The following is a 20,293-nucleotide window of genomic DNA, read 5'->3' on the forward strand; positions in this document are numbered from 1 at the left end:
TCTAGTCTGCATCGGCCTTCCAAAAGAGCATCCCACCCAAAGTTAAGTGCTGTCAGTTTCTAGCCGACCACTTCAAAATCACTCAACCGTGAAGAGAGGTGATTGGAAAGCACTTAATTCTGTTTGAAGTGGTGCAGGAGCTGACACTCAGGGCTCCCTTTTAATAAACATTGCAGTTAGACCACTTCAGAGTTTGTCAACCGTGAAATAAATAAATGGAACAATGGTGACAGTCGGGTGTGTGTGGAAACTGTCCAATCAAAACCTAGTAAAATCAATATCAAAGAGAAATGAATGAATGGCTTACAGGTCAATGATGTGAGGGGATTTAAATCCAGCTGACTGTTTTTTTCTTTCCAGGAAGTGACAGACGCTGTTTCCTCTGCCTGGGCCAGCAGGTACATTGTCCAGGTGAGCAATAATACAGTGATTTTCCTCATTGCCTCTGTCTAGTCTGCTCTCTGGCTTCCAGATGGTAGTCTATCTTCTATGGTATTTCCTGACGGGGTCTCTCTTCTGGGGGCCTGGGGGTATCCCGATATTTAGGAGGTCTATGTGCAGGTTCTCTTTATTCATGGGGTCTCTGAGATGGTAGGGTCAAGTCACCACTGACTGGCGGGGAGGGGTTGGGGAACCCAGAGAATCCGAGTGGTGGGGGGAGGTGCTGAATTGCGCTTTTGGTGGGTTGAAATGTGATACAGGGGGTGTGGCCATCTGCGGGACCTCGCTATTGGGCCGCCAGCTCATAATGGTGGCCCGATAGTGGGACTACCTTCCCCTCGCAGTCATCGCCATGCATAAATCTGCATGGCAAAGGTTTGGCAATCGCTGGGAGTAAAATCAGGTGCAATTCAGCTCCGATGGGAGGACATAGTTTCCCAAATGGAGAGTTCCAATTCCGCCCTCAGTGTTTATTGACAACTAACTTATGTACAGGCACGGAGGCCGTGATTCTCCAATCCCGGGGCAAAGTTCTGACACAGGTGTGAAAAGCAGCGCCAACCACTCCGGCATCAACGGTCCCCCATAATGAGGAATGCTCCCCTTCCTAGGGGGCTAGGTTGGCACAGGAATGGTCCCCGCAGCTCCAGCCAGTGTGGAACGGCCAGCTCGAGTTCACGTTTGCACATTACGGCCGGCGTGATTCAGCACATGGGTAGAACGGCCGGCATAATTCCGCTCATGCACATGTGTTATCGTCTCCGCGCTGGCCCCCGGGCAACATGCCGGAACCCGACAGGGGCCCGGTGCGGAGGAACATAGGCCCCCACAGAACCAGCTCACCCGCCAATTGGTAGGCCCTGATCGCAGGCCAGGCCACCGTGGAGCCCTGCCCCCCCTCCTGGACGACCCCCACAAACACACCTTCCAGGTCCTGCCTTGTGGGACCTGAGTAACCCACGCCGGTGGGACGCGGCCGAACTCGGCGGCCACTCAGTCCATCGGGGTCTGGAGAATTGGAGAGGGGGGGCGGCACTTTCAATGGCTCCCGACCGGCGCGGCGGTGATCCCGCGGGTGCCCGAGAATCGCCGCTGGAGAATCCGTAAGCCGGCGTCGAGGCGCGATTCTCACGCCCCCCCCCCCCCCCCCCCCCCCGGATATTCTCCAAGCCGGCTTACCAATTCTCCGGAGCCTATTCTCTGGCACCCGCGGGATCACTGCCGCGCCGGTCGGGGGCCACTGAAAGAGTCAAAATAGTACATCAAAGCATTAACATATTTGCTAGAGCGGTTGGGGAGTGTTTAAACTAATGTGGCAGGGGGGTGGGAACCGGTGCAGGAAGTTGGAAGGTAGTAAAACAGGGACAGAAACAAAAGGCAGTAAGGGGGAAAGTGTAAGGCAGAGAAGCCATCGTCAAAAATCAAAAAGGGCAACAGTACAAGGTATTCAGGGGAGCTCAGTGAGTAGGCCCAGTAATACTAAAAGGAATAAAACGGGAAGTAAAAACATAAATGGAAAGCGAGGCGGCAGGTTGTTCATGAAGATATGGGTTCAACGACAATGAAAATTAGGAGAAAATTAAGAGGAAAAATAACTTAGGAGAGGTTACTGATCAAGGTGTTAGGATTCAAAACAGAGGTATAAAAGCCAACGTAAGTGTACTTTGCCTGAATGCTCGTAGTATTCGGAATAAGGTAAATGATTTGATGGCGCAAATCATTGGGAATGACTATGATTTAGTGGCCATTACTGAAACATGGCGAAAGACTGGTCATGACTGGGAGTTAAATATCCAAGGGTATCAAACTATTCGGAAGGACGGAGTGGATGTTAAGTGAAGTGCCATAGCTCTGTTATTTAAGGATGACATCGGGCAATAGTAAGGGATGACATCGGTGCTATGGAGGATAAGGTTGAATCCATTTGGGTGGAAAACAGGAATAGTAAGGTGAAAAAGTCACTGACAGGAGTAATCTGTAGGCCACCAAATAGTAACGGTATGGTGGGGCAAGCAATAAACAAAGAAATAACTGATGCATGTAGAAATGGTACAGCAGTTATCATGGGGGATTTTAATCTACACATCAATTGGTTTAACCAGGTCAGTCAAGGCAGCCTTGAGGAGGAGTTTATAGAATGTATCCGTGATAGTTTCATAGAACAGTATGTAATGGAACCTACAAGGGAACAAGAGTTCCTAGATCTGGTCCTGTGTAATGAGACAGGATTGATTAATGATCTCATAGTTAGGGTTAACTGAACAGGTTTTTTGGGTTGGTCTTCACAGTGGAAGACACAACTGAGGCTATCACTGGTGAGGACCTTGAGATGATTGTTATCACTAAGGAGGTAGTGATGGGCAAGCTAATGGGGCTAAAGGTAGACAAGTCTCCTGGCCCTGATGGAATGCATCCCAGAGTGCTAAAAGAGATGGTTAGGGAAATTGCAAATGCACTCGTGATAATTTACTAAAATTCCAGTACCAGCCTCCCCGGACAGGCGCCGGAATGTGGCAACTAGGGGCTTTTCACAGTAACTTCATTGAAGCCTACTCGTGACAATAAGCGATTTTCATTTCATTTCAAATTCACTTGACTCTGGGGGGGTCCTAGCAGATTGGAAATTAGCAATCGTGACACCACTATTTAAAAAAGGAGGTAGGCTGAAAGCGCGTAATTATAGGCCAGTTAGCTTAACTTCGGTAGTAGGGAAGATGCTGGAATCTATCATCAAGGAAGAAATAGCGAGGCATCTGGATGTAAATTGTCCCATTGGTCAGACTCAGCATGGGTTCATAAAGGGCAGGTCGTGCCTAAGTAATTTGGTGGAATTATTTGAGGTCATTACCAGCACGGTAGATAACGAGGAGCCAATGGATGCGGTATATTTGGATTTCCAGAAAGCTTTTGACAAGGTGCCACACAAAAGGTTGCTGCATAAGATAAAGATGCATGGGATTAAGGGTAAAGTAGTAGCATGGATCGAGGATTGGTTAATTAATAGGAAGCAAAGAGTGGGGATTAATGGGTGTTTCTCTGGTTGGCAATCAGTAGCTAGTGGTGTCCCTCAGGGATCAGTGTTGGGCCCACAATTGTTCACAATTTACATGGATGATTTGGAGTTGGGGACCAAGTGCAATGTGTCCAAATTTGCAGACAACACTAAGGTGAGTGGTAAAGCAAAAAGTGCAGAGGATACTGGAAGTCTGCAGAGGGATTTGGATAGGTAAAGTGAATGGGCTAGGGTCTGGCAGATGGACTACAATGTTGACAAATGTGAGGTTATCCATTTTGGTAGGAATAACAGCAAACGGGATTATTATTTAAATGAAAACATAGTAAAACATGCTGCTGTGCAGAGAGACCTGGGTGTGCTCGTGCATGAGTCCAAAATGTTGGTTTACAGGTGCAACAGGTGATTAAGAAGGCAAATGGACTTCATTGCTAGAAGGATGGAGTTTAAGACTAGGGAGGTTATGCTTCAATTGTATAAGGTGTGAGTGAGGCCACACCTGGCGTATTGTGTTCAGTTTTGGTCTCCTTACCTGAGAAAGGACGTACTGGCGCTGGAGGGTGTGCAGAGGAGATTCACTAGGTTAATCCCAGAGCTGAAGGGGTTGATTACGAGGAGAGATTGAGTAGACTGGGACTGTACTCGTTGGAATTTAGAAGGATGAGGGGGGATCTTATCGAAACATATAAAATTATGAAGGGAATAGATAGGATAGATGCGGGCTGGTTGTTTCCACTGGCGAGTGAAAGCAGAACTAGGGGGCATAGCCTCAATATAAGGGGAAGTAGATTTAGGACTGAGTTTAGGAGGAACGTCTTCACCCAAAGGGTTGTGAATCTCTGGATGTGAGAATCGCACCTTGAGGGAGTCTAGGAATTGGGGGGTGGGGGGGGGGGGGGGGGTTTGGTGCGGGGGGTGGGAGGAACACCGGGTATTGTTGTATGCAGGCGATCTGCTATTGTATATGGCGGACCCGGTGGGGGGAATGTCGGAGGTGTTGAGGATCCTCAGGGAGTTTGGGGATTTCTATGGGTATAAGCTTAACATGGGGAAGTGAGCTGTTCGTGTTGCACCCGGGAGACCAGGAGAGGGGGATTGGTGAGCTTCCACTAAAAGGAGCAGAGAGGAGTTTTAGATACCTGCGGGTGCAGGTGGCTAGTAGCTGCATAAGCTTAACTTGACGAGGCTGGTGGAACAAATGGATCAGTTCAAAAGGTGGGATATGCTGCCGCTCTCCCTGGCGGGTAGGGTACAGTCCATTAAAATGACGGTGCTCCCGAGGTTTCTCTTTTTGTTTCAGTGCCTCCCCATCCTGATCCCTAAGGCCTTTTTTAAGCGGGTTAACAGGAGTATTTTGGGGTTTGTGTGGGCTAAGAAGACCCTGAGGGCGAGAAGGGTGTTTTTGGAGCAGAGCGGGGGGGGGGGGGGGGGGGGGGGGGGGGGGGGGGCTGGTGTTGCCCAACCTCTGCGGATATTACTGGGCTGCCAACGTGCCGATGGTACGCAAGTGGGTAATGGAGGGGGAGGGGGCAGCTTGGAAGAGGTTGGAGATGGCGTCCTGTGTGGGCACAAGCCTGGGGGCGCTGGTATTCTGATAGGCGTGGCAATGAACCTGGATATGGTCCTTCCTATTGCACCAAAAACAAATACATTCCCTGCAGAGACATGGTTTGTGGGGTTGGTCTCCTCCACACCGATAACAGTCATCTTGACTCATGAACTGACTGCCCAATTTTATTTTCAGTTTGGCTACTGATGGTAGCCTGTTCCTGGGATCATGGCTGAACTTCCTCTGTGCCTGTTGACCTGGTTGCACGCCTTGCAACCATACCACCCCACAACTAGTTCACTTCATTTTGGGGGGGGGGGGTGGGAGAATCGTGGGGGGGTGCCAGAGCAGCCCTCCCGCGATTCTCCCACCCGGCGAGGGAGCGGAGAATCGCGCCCCACATCTTTGGGACTTGTGCGAGGAAACTGGAGCGCCCAGCGGAAATCCACTCAGACACGAGGAGAACATACAGACTCTGCACTGACCGTCACCCAAGCTGAGAATCAAACCCAGGTCTCTGGTGCTATGAAGCAACAGTGCTAACCACTGTGCTACCATGCCATGCTGCCACAAGGGGGAAGATTGGGTGAGAAGAGGACCCGTGAGCAGTCAGCAATACCTAGAAGGCCGGGCATGAAGAGCATCCAGATGTCGTTAGCAACATCGAGAAGAGCAGGCAAAGAGAAGACCTGGAGGTCGTCAGTGGTGTCCTCTTTCCTATACTATGTTGTGAAAGCTCCACTATCATTCTGGATCCTCTTGCTGGCACACACTGCACACTGAAGTGCACTCTCTGATCTACCGAGGCATCTGAATCACATCATCAGTTAACTACCCAAATGTTAACTCAATGAATGGTCATTTGGTTTCTATTATACATTTCCTATGCACCAACAGTAGAATTTCTCACTCATATCAGTAATTCCATGGGTTGCCCTGGTCTCCAAAGACCCATCTACTGACTCTGCTTGGAGGTGTGAATATTTGTGGCCAGGCGTGGCTGACACAAAAGTTGGCTTAATGGCAGCTTCCTGGATATATTGCATACGCATGCGTAATACCTTTCTTCTTCTTAAATCCCATTGCATAGTAATGGAGTTGAATCCCTTCAAAATGGCAAATCCTGCTGGTTGATCTGAGCGTTCCTTTATTGGCATATGTGTGCAATCTATGACTCCCCGGGCTTGTAGGAAACCAGCTAGGGAAGCAACTGCAAGGGTCTTCTCATTATGCCTGACCTCAACAATTGTAAATTGGATATAATTGGTGACCAAGACATTAGTCACCTGGGAGGTGCTCTTGTGCGCCTCAGATTGTAAAATCCTGAAGATCTCACCAGTAGATCCTTGGAAGGAATGAGAGGCGAAGAAATTCAGGGTTGAAATGAATTTGACTGCAAATGACAATGCGTGTCCACCACGTCGACATGGTTGGGCTCCTGTTCCAATAGTCTGCGAATGTAAGCAGTTTGAGCCTCCTGAGGCATTTGTTGGTGTCACACCAAGAAAGCTGATCCCCTGCGTGGATGCCCTGTGGTGGGAGTATTGGCTCCCTCAGGTTGGGGGAGCTGCATTAATTCCCTTTGTCCTTCAGAATGGCCGGTACTGCTCCTGTACTTGTTGCCCACGCTCCTGATAGCATTGCTGGCGCTGCTCATCTTGTTCCTCATTTAGGTCCAATGCAGAGCTACATAAGCTGCTATTCCTGCGTGGCAGTGACAAATGCATTCCGTAATTTGAAGAGCAGCTCGGAGAGTTCAAGGAATGGCCCAGCAACTGAGCCTCACATGGTACTTCTGTGTGGGAACCTGTGGAGGCAATCTTTGTCTTCTGCCCCGCCAATTTGCAGAAATCTTGTTTGTTTAAGGTAGCAGCTGATGTGAAAACTCTGCACTAGCACCCTATGTTTTTGATGTATGTTTGATTGAGTCAAATTGATTATCAACTATTTTTCTTCATGTACTCAGTGTTCTTTGAGTGGGCATTTTGTTCCATTGTGTGTTTTAGAACGTAGCAATGGTTTATTGTGCGTGGGTGTCTGAACTGCATTTGTTTCTTTTTTATATTTCATCACTGTAAGTTACTTTGTTTTCTTTCTGTTTTCTGTCAGGTTTTACTGCCCTGTCAATTTTCAGTAGGTGTTCTTCCTCGCTATCGATTTTCAAAGACCTGCAACCTTTGCTTTTCTTTCTCACTAATCATGCTGCACAGCCTACAAAATAATTGATGTGCAGAATCATTTTCATCCTGATCTTTACTCTTGGATGCTGGTCCAATTATTTGCCGCTCCTAACTTATGCTTCCATTTTTTTTTGAAAGAAGTGTTGTGATTTTCCTCAGACAGGTTAATTAAAATCCCATGAGGAGGTCATAGGAACGAGCTGTGGAATTACCTCAGAATACGACCTGTTAGAATGATCATTTTATTTGGATGCTAATGGGAAAACCAATGATGGACTATAATGCTATCCTTGGAGCCAGTATTTTGATTGCAAGTTTAGTGTTTGCTTTATTTGCCCGAAGCGTTTAACCAGATCAGAGTAAAGTCAGCATTAGTTTAGCGAAGTAACTTTTGTCCTCTTCCATTTTTTCCCCTTTCCAGGTTCATTTTGAAAAGGGAGCAACTTGTGATGGAGTAAGATTGTTCCATTGTGGAATGCAGCAAGTGTTCTCTTTGTCTGGATGTCTGAGCCACATTAGGGGTTTTTGTACTTCACCATTGTAAGTTTTTTCTCCTTTTCTGCTCCTACAAAGAAGTACACCCTAATACTTTGTGATATTAATTCCATTGTCATGTAAATCCATCGTATTATATCAATAATATTGTTGATATCATTTAATGATGAAGCAATATATTTTTGTCAGCTAAACTGGAATTAAATCACTATTTGTCTGTAGTTTGATATTGCTGTCTATCATCAACAATCTACTTCTTCACTTCTTAATCCAAAGGCACAACTCACAACACCACAACCTCCACCACAGGTGGGGGAAGGAGACAGATCCTGAATTCACTCTGGTTAAAATGGGGATCAAAATGGCTGCTGTTGGTAAGATTTATTCCATGCCAGCCATCCAGCCAACTGAGCTCACCAGCTGCCCAAGGTGCCTGGGTTGCAGCTTAAGCTTTTGAAAGTGGTGAGCCCCTGCCCTTGACCAACATCAGAGCTGAAAGTTGAAGGTGCATAAGCTACTCCAATACTGTGATGAAGGCTGGTAGCACAGAAGTGCAGCTGAAGGTGAGTGAAGAGCTGGGCAGCTGAAATGCCTTTCAAGAAGTGAAAACATTTGAAGGGAAGAAGTGCTTTGATCAGCAGTCTGTCGATTTCCATGAGTGAAGCTCTTTAGTTTCATTGATCAAAGCCTTTCCAGCCTGTCAGTTTCACTGTGGAAGATGTTCTCAGTATGCACTCATTTCAATCACCCTGGCATGTTGCTGATAGGTTGCGAAACATGTTCCATGGCAGAGAAATTCAGGGTTAATGCAGCTCATAATTGGCTTCTGAACAAATTGAACAACTTCTTAATTACTTACCTGACAGATCCAAACTTCCGCTCGCCTTCAATGCTAATACGAGAGAGAATGGGATCAAGTTGGGATCCTGGCGCGATGTCAATTTCTTGGACTTTCCTACCCTGTTCTCTCTCAAACCCACCTTCAATGGCAGGAAAACTCTGCCCTATGCATTCAAAAAACTATTACCACATAGCTCAAAATTTAAAGTGTTATAGATTGTTAATAGTCCAGGAGATCTTGAAGTCTTGTGAAGCAGTGAATAGTGTCCCTACCTCTGGTTCAGACACTCCAGGTTCACGTTTCGCTCTAGGAATTGATGGTTAAGGAAGGAAAATTCATAACATGGCCAAACAGGTTGATTAGCAACTTGCAAATCCTTCCAACAGACGCCAGTGGGTGCTCGTAAGAGCAAGAGAGATTTCTGGTCAGCCATGAAAGAAACTGGAGCCTCTGCCAACACTATTCATAGCTCCAGGCTACATCATTCATGTGACTTGTATGCTGCCACAGCAACTCCACTCAAGACCTCCATTCCAGTGAGTTAGGCACACACTGGCAATGAACAACATGGTGCCTGCAACTGAAGGACAGATTCCACCTTCCCCACACCATCCCAGGCCTCTGCTCTTGGTCAAGTTGTGTGCTCTGAGGATTGAGGGGTGAGTGCCTGTAATGGCTATTGTGAAGAGGAGAGGAGATTGACTGTGAGGCATGGATGCAAGAGGGCAATGGGCTGAAGGAGAGTGTTAGAGTTGGCTGCTTCGATAGGGATGGTAAAAAGGAATGAGTGGAGCTGCTAGGTGTTGTCTGAGTGCTGTGCAGGAGAATGCTGGGAAAGTCAGAGTGTGGTGTTTGGCAGATGAAAGGGCTGAGGTCTCAGATTCTCAGGATACTGACTCCAGTTTGATACATCCACACTTTTGTTGCTGACTCCATCGGTCACTTGCATTCATGTCTGCTTGGTTTGGGAGTTTGTACACTTTTTAACATCCCTGGTAGAGTTGATCTCGCTGCACCCCCCCCCCCCCCCCCCCCCAGATACCACAGCAGTACCTCTGCGTAAGAGTCAAGGGCCCCGAGGGCAGCCATCCCAGTCTCCGCCCCATTCCTGTTATTGCTGCAGCTTTAGAAATCCAAGGGCTGGTCAGATTTTCTTGCTAATTGCTGTGGTCTCCTTAATTATAAACCTTTCCTTTGGCTGAATGGACAAGTCATTCGACAATCCGCACCGAAGGTGGGATGACAATTGGTGTGCGCTTCTGGGTATTTCATTTGGAGTTCCAGACCTAAAATATGCCATCTGCAGAGACTAGAAGATAGAACATAGAATTTACAGTGCAGAAGGAGGCGATTCGGTCATCGAGTCTGCACCGGCTCTTGGAAAGAGCACGCTACTTAAGCCCACGACTCCACGCAGGAAACTACAAAAGGTCGTGAATGTAGCCCAGTCCATCACGCAAACCGGCCTCCCATCCACTGACTCTGTCTATAATTCCCGCTGCCTCAGAAAGGCAGCCAGCATAATTAAGGACCCCACGCTCCCCGGACATACTCTCTTCCACCTTCTTCTGTCAGGAAAAAGATATCAAAGTTTGAGGTCACGTACCAACCAACTCAAAAACAGCTTCTTTCCTCCTGCCATCAGACTTTTGAATGGATCTACCTCATATTAAGTTGATCTTTTCTCTACAACTTGCTATAACTGTAACATTATATTCTGCAGTCTCTCCTTCCTTCCCTATGTTCGGTATGCATTGTTTGTACAGCATGCAAGAAACAATACTTTTCACTCTATACTAATACATGTGACAATAATAAATCAATTCAATTCAATTCAAAATCTATCCCCGTAACCCCACCTAACCTTTTGGACACTACGGGCAATTTATCATGGCCAATCCACCTAACCTGCACATCTTTGGACTGTAGGAGGAAACCGGAGCATCTGGAGGAAACCCACTAAGTCACGGGGAGAACATGCAGACTCCGCACAGACAGTGACCCAAGCCAGGAATCGAACCTGGGACCCTGGAACTGTGAAGCCATAATGCTCACCACTATGCTACCGTGCTGCCACTAAGATGGTACGACTCAGTCCGGAATGTTTTAAGGTACAGATAAAGTCAGAAATGTGTTCAAGCGTTTTAAATAATGGAAAGCAAAATTCCACTAGGCAGCACACGAATGAACTGAACTAACCGATGAATAAGATTGTGCTTGTATTCCATAAATAATTTGACGGAAATATCTGGACCTTTCTACCAGAATGTAAACAGAAAATTCCAGTTCAATTATAAATAGGAGAGAAAAAGATGAACAGAATTAGAGAATCCTTAGTGAAGGAGACCATTCAGCCCATTGAGTCTGCACCGACCCTCTGAAAGAACACCCTAACCAGGCTCCGGTCCTATTCCTGCAACACTGTAACCCCATTTAACCCGGACATCCCTGACACGAAGGGGCAATTTATCATGGCAACCTAACCTGCAAATCTTTGCACTGTGGGAGGAGACTGGAGCAACCAGAGGAAACCCACGTGGACACAGGGAGAAAGTGCACAGACAGCCGCCCAAGGTCGGAATCGAACCCGGGTCTTTAGCACTGTGAGGCAGCAGTGCTAACCAGTGTGCCGTCCATCATTTACAGTGCTGCCCTTCATTTAGAGAAACTCAGATTTATATCGTATTTCTCACAACTACCGGACATCTCAAAACACTTCACAGCCAGTGAAGTAATTTTTGAAGTATAGTCACTCCTGTAACATTGGAAACATAACAACAAATTTGCACTCTCACAAACAGTAACGTGATTAGAACCAGATAATGAGGGGGTGGGGGGATTTTTCTGCCCGTACCGCACCCCCCCCCCTCCCCCCCAGTTTTCAGTGGGCAGGAATGGCGGAGGGGGCAGAGAAACAAGGGGGAATCACAAAAGGACTTTTACCTTGGCAGGATTTCCACGCTCAACTGTCACACTGATCTCTCTGCTGCAACATCCACCCACGTAGGGACGTCCCCTACTACCGGTGACAATGACATCATGACAACAGGATTTACGTCTGTTTTTTTTTAAATGGGGCACTGGTGAGCAGAAGCAATGGGGCGCACAGATAAGTACAGCCCTCAAGGGGGAAAGGGTCTTTGCCTGGCAGAACCCTGCCAGTACCAGCTGGTGAGGTGGGGGTTCCTGTATCCATGGATTAGGAGGGATTCCCTCATTCCATTTATATATTTCTGATATCGGGGCGAGGTTGCTGGCGGGATGGGCTCATTCAGAGCCCTCAGCGCCAGTGTGATGACATTGGACCCACCTCCTTGGTTTTCTTTCTGCCGAAGTGTCAACAAATATGGCGGGAAAAGTCATCATGAAACTAATTCAGCAGCGGATTGGGAACCTGAATTGTAGCTCCAGTACACAAGAAGTTGAGAGTAGTGAGATCATGAGTAAGGTTTCAAAGTTGCAGGAGTGTACCGGCAGGAAGGAAGGTGGTTTAAAGTGCGTCTACTTCAATGCCAGGAGCATCCGGAATAAGGTGGGTGAGCTTGCGGCATGGGTTGGTACTTGGGACTTGGATGTTGTAGCCATTTCGGAGACATGGATAGAGCAGGGCGAGGAATGGTTGTTGCAGGTGCGGGGTTTAGATATTTCAGTAAGCTCAGGGAAGGTGGTAAGAGAGGGGGACAGGTGGCATTGTTAGTCAAGGACAGTATTACGGTGGCTGAGAGGACATTTGATGAGGACTCGAATACTGAGGTAGTATGGGCTGAGTTAAGAAACAGGAAAGGAGGTCACCCTGTTAGGGGTTTTCTATAGGCCTCCGAAAAGTTCCAGAGTTGGAGAGGAAAGAATTGCAAAGATGATTCTGGATAGGAGCGAAAGTAACAGGGTAGTTGTTATGGGGGACTTTAACTTTCCAAATATTGACTGGAAACACTATAGTTCAAGTACTTAAGATGGGTCTGTTTTTGTCCAATGTGTGCAGGAGGGTTTCCTGAAGCAGTATGTAGATAGGCCAATGAGAGGCGAGGCCGTATTGGATTTGGTACTGGGTAATGAACCAGGACAGGTTTCAAATTTGGAGGTAGGTGAGCACTTTGGTGATAGTGACCACAATTCGATTACATTTACTTTAGTGATGGAAAGAGATAGGTATATACCGCAAGGCAAGAGTCATATCTGGGGGAAAGGCAATTATGATGCGATGAGGCAAGACTTAGGATGCATCGGCTGGAGAGGAAAACTGCAGGGGATGGGCATAATGGAAATGTGGAGCATGTTCAAGGAACAGCTACTGCGTGTCCTTGATAAGTATGTACCTGTTAGGCAGGGAGGAAGTGGTCGAGCGAGGGAACCATGGTTTACTAAAGCAGTTGAAACACTTGTCAAGAGGAAGAAGGAGGCTTATGTAAGGATGAGACGTGATGGTTCAGTTAGGGCGCTTGAGTGTTACAAGTTAGCTAGGAAGGACCTAAAGAGGGAGCTAAGAAGAGCCAGACGAGGACATGAGAAGTATTTGGCAGGTAAGATCAAGGATAACCCTAAAGCTTTCTATAGATATGTCAGGAATAAAAAAATGACTAAGTTAAGAGTAGGGCTAGTCAAGGACAGTAGTGGGAAGCTGTGTGTGGAGTTCGAGGAGATAGGAGAGGTGCTAAATGAGTATTTTTCAACCGTATACACAGGAAAAAGACAATGTTGTCGAGGAGAATACTGAGATACAGGCTACTAGACTAGAAGGGCTTGAGGTTCATAAGGAGGAGGTGTTAGCGATTCTGGAAAGTGTGAAAATAGATAAATCCCCTGGGCCGGATGGGATTTATCCTAGGATTCTCTGGGAAGCTAGGGAGGAGATTGCTGAGCCTTTGGCTTTGATCTTTAAGTCATCTTTGTCTACAGGAATAGTGCAGGAAAACTGGAGGATAGCAAATGTTGTCCCGTTGTTCAAGAAGGGGAGTAGAGATAACCCCGGTAACTATAGACCAGTGAGCCTTACTTCTGTTGTGGGAAAAGTCCTGGAAAGGTTTATAAGAGATAGGATGTATAATCATCTGGAAAGGAATAATTTGATTAGAGATAGTCAACATGGTTTTGTGAAGGGTAGGTCGTGCCTCACAAACCTCATTGAGTTCGTCGAGAAGGTGACCAAACAGGTGGATGAGGGTAAAGCAGTTGATGTGGTGTATATGGATTTCAGTAAAGCGTTTGATAAGGTTGCCCACGGTAGGCTATTGCAGAAAATACAGAGGCATGGGATTCAGGGTGATTTAGCAGTTTGGATCAGAAATTGGCTAGCTGATAGAAGACAAAGGGTGGTGGTTGATGGGAAATGTTCAGACTGGTGTCCAGTTACTAGTGGTGTGCCACAAGGATCTGTTCTGGGGCTGTTGCTGTTTGTCATTTTTATAAATGACCTGGAGGAGGGCGTAGAAGGATGGGTGAGTAAATTTGCAGATGACACTAACGTCGGTGGAGTTGTGGACAGTGTGGAAGGATTTTACAAGTTACAGAGGGACGTAGATAAGCTGCAGAGCTGGGCTGACAGGTGGCAAATGGAGTTTAATGCAGAAAAGTGTGAGGTGATTCATTTTGGAAGGAATAACAGGAAGACAGAGTACTGGGCTAATGGTAAGATTCTTGGGAGTGTGGATGAGCAGCGAGATCTCGGTGTCCATGTCCATAGATCCCTGAAAGTTGCCACCCAGGTTGAGGGGGTTGTTAAGAAGGTGTACGGTGTGTTAGCTTTTATTGGTAGAGGAATTGAGTTTCGGAGCCATGAGGTCATGTTGCAGTTGTACAAAACTCTAGTGCGGCCGCATTTAGTGTATTGCATGCAGTTCTGGTCGCCGCATTATAGGAAGGATGTGGAAGCATTGGAAAGGGTGCAGAGGAGATTTACAAGGATGTTGCCTGGTATGGAGGGAAGATCTTACGAGGAAAGGCTCAAGGACTTGAGGCTGTTCTCATTAGAGAGAAGGTGAAGAGGTGACTTAATTGAGGCATACAAGATGATCAGAGGATTAGATAGGGTGGACACTGAGAGCCTTTTTCCTCGGATGGTGATGTCCAGCACGAGGGAACATAGCTTTAAATTGAGGGGAGATAGGTATAGGACAGATGTCAGAGGTAGATTCTTTACTCAGTGAGTAGTAAGGGCAGAGAGTAGTAAGGGCATGGAATGCCCTACTGCAACAGTAGTGGACTCGCCAACACTAAACGCATTCAAATAGTCATTGGATAGACATATGGATGATAAGGGAATAGTATAGAAGGACTTTAGAGGGGTTTCACAGGTCGGCGCAACATCGAGGGCTGAAGGGCCTGTACTGCGCTGTAATGTTCTATGTTCTATCAGCAGAGCTGGCAGGTTCCCTGCTTTTTACACTTGCGTTGACGTTCAGTCAAAAAATGAGGAAATTCCACCCAATGGGTTTTTGTGGTGCTGAATGAGGGGTACATATTGGCCTGGACAGTAGAGATAGCCCCCCTGCTCTACGACAAAGTATTGCCATGGGCACTTTTACATCCACCAAAGAAAGCAGATCGAGCTACAGTTTAATGAGTCATCAAAAAGACAAAGCCTCCAACAGTGTAGATCTCCCTCAGTATTGCACTGGAGTGTCTGCCCCGGTTTTTGTGCTGAAGTCCTGGAGTAAGACATATCTGTGTCATTCAATCCAATGGTCTCTGCAGTCTTACCCTGCATGTGATGTGTCTGTGGTGAATGTATTATGCCAATAATCCACCATTGTACTTGTATCTGTACTGTTGCCCTTGTATTTGTATCTGTGCTATGCTGTTGCCCTTGTGGGCTCCTCCTATGGGCCATTGTATGGCATTATCCATAGGGGAACATGTTGGGGAAAGTACGGGCTCCGCCCATGGCTCCTCCTCTTGAAAAGAGGTATAAAGAGCAGTCGACCTGTAGGCGGTTCTCAGTATTGGATCAGTCGCAGGCAGGCACTGTTCTAAGTTGATTAAAGCCACGGTTTACTTCTACTCTTGTCTCAAGTGAATTGATGGCCGCATCAGTGTCCTTAACGTGTCCATTCCATTGCTGACCACAGCTTGATAATACAACTTTTGATTTAGTTTAATTTAACGGATTTCAAATTTATTCAGCTTCTTTGTATGAATATTTTGTGAGCCTAGTTATCTTCTGTGTAACTCATTCAGCTTGAGGGTATTGGGTGGGATTCTCCGACAGCGGGATTCTCCATTTTGCCAGTGCCCAGGGGTTTCCCAACGTGTGCCCACACTGGGAAACCCCATTGACCGGGCGGCATAACGGAGAATCCTGCCGGCGGGTCGAGGCAGAAAAGTGGAGCAGTGGGGCGGAGAATCCAGCCATGGTTTTTATATAGATAATGTATACACTTCACTTCCCTCGCCTTTCATCAATAATCACATTAAACAACTATTCAAAATCTGAAGTGGAAATTCCTTGTTCTATATACTCTTCAACTCTTATCCAATTTAATGTCTAATTATTCAATAATATTTATTGTATGCAGCAGAGTGTATCCATTACAAACCAAATCCACTCAGTCTCTTCATAACATGTATCAGCCCGAAGGGGTTGAACAGTCTTCTTCTGGGTTAATGTTGGCATGAGAAGGTTTATGGGAAAGTGGAGTTCTTCTGTGTGTGTCTGTCAGTGAGTGAGTCTGTGTCTGGGAGTGAGTCTGTATCTGAAATGAGTGAGTCTGTGTCTGGAGTGAGTGAGGCTGTGTCTGGGAGTGAGTGAGTCTTTGTTTGGGAGTGAGTCCGTGTCTGGAGTGAGTGAGTGTGTGTCTGGGGTGAGTGAGTCTGGGATTGAGTGAGTATGTGTGTGTATGTATATGTGAGGAAGTGTGGGAGTGAGGGAGGGAAGGCATGAGGGAATGAGAACCGGAGTGTGCCTTACTTACACATTGGGTGAGGATGAGTGAGTGAGCACCCTGTAAATGTTGTCCCCTTGTTCAAGAAGGGGAGTAGAGACAACCCCGGTAACTATAGACCAGTGAGCCTTACTTCTGTTGTGTCAAAGTCTTGGAAAGGTTTATAAGAGATAGGATGTTTAATAATCTGGAAAGGAATAATTTGATTAGAGATAGTCAACACGGTTTTGTGAAGGGTAGGTTGTGCCTCACAAACCTTATGGAGTTCTTTGAGAAGGTGACCACACAAGTGGACGAGGGTAAAGCAGTTGATGTGGTGTATATGGATTTCAGTAAAGCGTTTGATAAGGTTGCCCACGGTAGGCTATTGCAGAAAATATGGAGGCATGGGATTCAGAGTGATTTAACAGTTTGGATCAGAAATTGGCTAGCTGTAAGAAGACAGAGAGTGGTGGTTGATGGGAAATATTCAGCCTGAAGTTCAGTTACTAGTGGTGTACCACAAGGATCTGTTTTGGGGCCGCTGCTGTTTGTCATTTTTATAAATGACCTGGAAGAGGGCGTAGAAGGATGGGTTAGTAAATTTGCAGATGACACTAGAGTCGGTGGACTTGTGGACAGTGCGAAAGGATGTTACAAGTTACAGAGGGACATAGATAAGCTGCAGAGCTGGGTTGAGAGGTGGCAAATGGAGTTTAATGCAGAAAAGTGTGAGGTGATTCATTTTGGAAGGAATAACAGGAAGACAGAGGGCGCGATTCTCCGCTCCCCACGCCGGGTGGGAGAATCACGGGAGGGCCGGGCAACTCACGACACGCCGCCCTGGCACCCCCCGCGATTCTCCCACCCCCCGCTCGGATGAATCGCCGCTCGCGGTTTTTCACGGCGACTGCCGATTCTCCGGCCCGAATAAACCGAGCAGCCTGACATTCCCGACTGGTTCACGACAGCGGCAACCACACCTGATCGCTGCCATCGTGAACATGGGCGCCAAAGTTCCGTTTGTGGCTTGTGGGGGGCGGAGAGGGGAGTGAACATCACGGCCGTGCTCGGGAGGGGACTGGCCCGTGATCGTGCCCACCGATCGTCGGGCCGGCGTCTCCAAGAGACGCACTCTTTCCCCTCCACCGCCCCGCAAGATCAAGCCGCCATGTCTTGTGGGGCAGCGGAGGGGAAGACGCCAACCACGCATGCGCGGGTTGGAGTCGTCAGCCGTCGTGACGTCAGCCGCGCATGCGCGGGTTGGAGCCGGCCAACCTGCGCATGCGTGGCTGACGTCACGTAGGCGCCGCCGTTGCGTCATTCTTGGCGCGCCGCATTGACGCAAGCGTCAAGGCCCGGCGGCCAAGATTTACGGAGCGCCGCTCCTAGCCCCCTGAGAGGGGGTGAATAGGGTGCGAGGAGCGGCCTCCATGGCCGTCGTGAAACTCGGCCGAGTTCACAACGGCCTTCCCAATTCCGCGCGGGAGCGGAGAATTCCACCCATGTGTCAGAGGTAGGTTCTTTACTCAGAGAGTAGTAAGGGAATGGAATGCCCTGCCTGCAACAGTCGTGGAATCGCCAACACTAAGGGCATTCAAATGGTCATTGAATAAACATATGGATGTTAAGGGAATAGTGTAGATGGGCTTTAGAGTGGTTTCACAGGTCGGCGTAAATTGAGGAACGAAGGGCCTGTACTGCGCTATAATGTTCTATAGTTCTATGTTCTATGAACCAGCTTGAGATCGAGCCCTCCTAGCTGAACTATTGCATAATGAGTCAAACTCAGAAAATCAGTGATGAGGGAAATAATTTAATAGTTCAGGTCAATCACCTTTTGTTGGAACGGAAAAAAATAGATGCAGCATGTTGTGGGCAAATACAGAGACAGGGAAATGTTGGGGAATGAAATGGGGGTGTTGGGGAGAAGTTCTGTAGTGTGAAAGACAGGTGTGATCTTGGTGGTTTCTGGGGGCGCGATTCTCCACCCCCCACGCCGGGTGGGAGAATCGCGGTTGGGCCAGGCGAATCACGTCATGCCGCCCTGGCACCCCCCGCGATTCTCCCCCCCCCCAAAATGGCTTGTCGCATTTTGCGGCAACCAGCGATTCTCTGGCCCGGATGGCCTGCCGAACCTGACCGGTTCACACCGGCGTGAACCACACCTGGTCGCTGCCGGCGTGAACAGCGCGCAACCGCTGTGTGTGGGGCCTGTGGGGGGTGGAGGGAGGATCGAGCACCACGGGCGTGCTCAGGAGGTGTCTGGTCTGCGATCGGTGCCCACCGATCGTCGGGCCAGCGTCTCTAAAAGGCGCACTCTTTTCCCTCCGCCGCCCCGCAAGATCAAGCCACCATGTCTTGCGGGGCAGCGGAGGGGAAGACGGCAACCGCGCATGCGTGGCTGACGTCACTTAGGCGCCGCCGGCTGCGTCATTCCCGGCGCGCCGCTTTGACGCAAGCGTCAAGGCCCGGCGCGCAAAATTCACGCGCCGCCGCTCCTAGCCCCCTGGGGAGGGGAGAATAGGGGGCGAGGAGCAGCCTCCGATGCCAGAGTGAAACACTCCGGGTTTCACTCCGGCGTCGGCTGTTTATCTTCCTTTGGGAGAATTGCGCCCTGGGTGTTTACGGAATCACAGAATTGTTACGGTGCAGAAGGAGGCCATTTATCCCATAAAGTCTGCACTGACTCTCCAAACGAACATCATGACTTGGCGCCATTCACCGGCCCTTTTCCGACACCTCTGCAGATCGTTTCTATTCAATTGATCATCTAATGCCCTCTTGAATGCCTTGATTAAACCTGCCTCCACCGAACTTCCCGGCAGTGCTTTCCAGACCCAAATCTCACTGTGTGAAGAAGATTTTCTCGTATCACATCTGCTTCTTTTGCAAACACTTTAAATCTGTGCCCTCTCATTCTGGATCCTTTTACAAGTGGAAAGCCTCTTTCAGCCCCTTCATGATTTTGAACGCGTCTATCAAACCTCCTCCTCGCCTTCTCCCCAAGTGGAACAGTCCCAACTTCTCTTATCTATCCTCAAGAACTGAAGTTTCTCATCCCTAGAATCATTCTTCTGCACTGTCTCCAATGCATTCACATCCTTCATATGGTGTGGCACCCAGAACTGAACACAATGGGCGGGATTCTCCCCTACCCGGCGGGGCGGGGGGTCCCAGCGTAGGGGAGTGGCGCCAACCACTCCGGCGTCGGGCCTCCCCAAAGGTGCGGAATTCCCCGCACCTTTGGGGGCTAGGCCCGCGCCGGAGCGGTTGGCACCACGTTGACTGGCGCGAAAACCGTCACCAGCGGCCTTTCAGGCCCGGCGCCGGGGCTGGCCGAAAGGCCTTCGCCGGTTCGCGCATGTGCCCGTGGTGACGTCAGCGACAGCTGCCGCTAACATCACCACCAGTGCATGCGCGCTGGGGGATTCTCTTCTGCCTCCGCCATGCCTCACGCCCCCCCCCCCCCCCCCCCCCAGGACCCCGGGGGCCCGCTCGCACCGCTGATCCTGCCGCCACCAGAGGTGGTTCAAACCTCGGCGGCGGGAGAGGCCTCCCAGCGGCGGGACTTTGGCCAATCGCGGGCCGGAGAATCGCCGCAGGGGGCTCGCCACCCCGGGTGGCGGAGAATTTCTGCCACGGCGGGGGCGGGATCTTCGGCGGCCCCGGGCAAGTCTCCGACACTGCGGGGGGTCGGAGAATTTCGCCCAATATTACAGCTGAGGTCGAACTAATGTCTTGTATAAATTCAGCATAACCGCCTTGCTCTTGTATCCTATGCCCTTATTAGTAAAGCCTGGAGTATATGCTTTGTTTACTGCTCTCTCCACCTGCCCAAAAACCTTCAATGATTTATGTTCATACGCACCCAGGCCTCTCTGCTGCTGTATCCTCTTCAGATATTTACCCCTTATT

The sequence above is a fragment of the Scyliorhinus canicula genome, chromosome 2, assembly GCF_902713615.1.
Source record: "Scyliorhinus canicula chromosome 2, sScyCan1.1, whole genome shotgun sequence".
Taxonomy (NCBI): domain Eukaryota; kingdom Metazoa; phylum Chordata; class Chondrichthyes; order Carcharhiniformes; family Scyliorhinidae; genus Scyliorhinus; species Scyliorhinus canicula.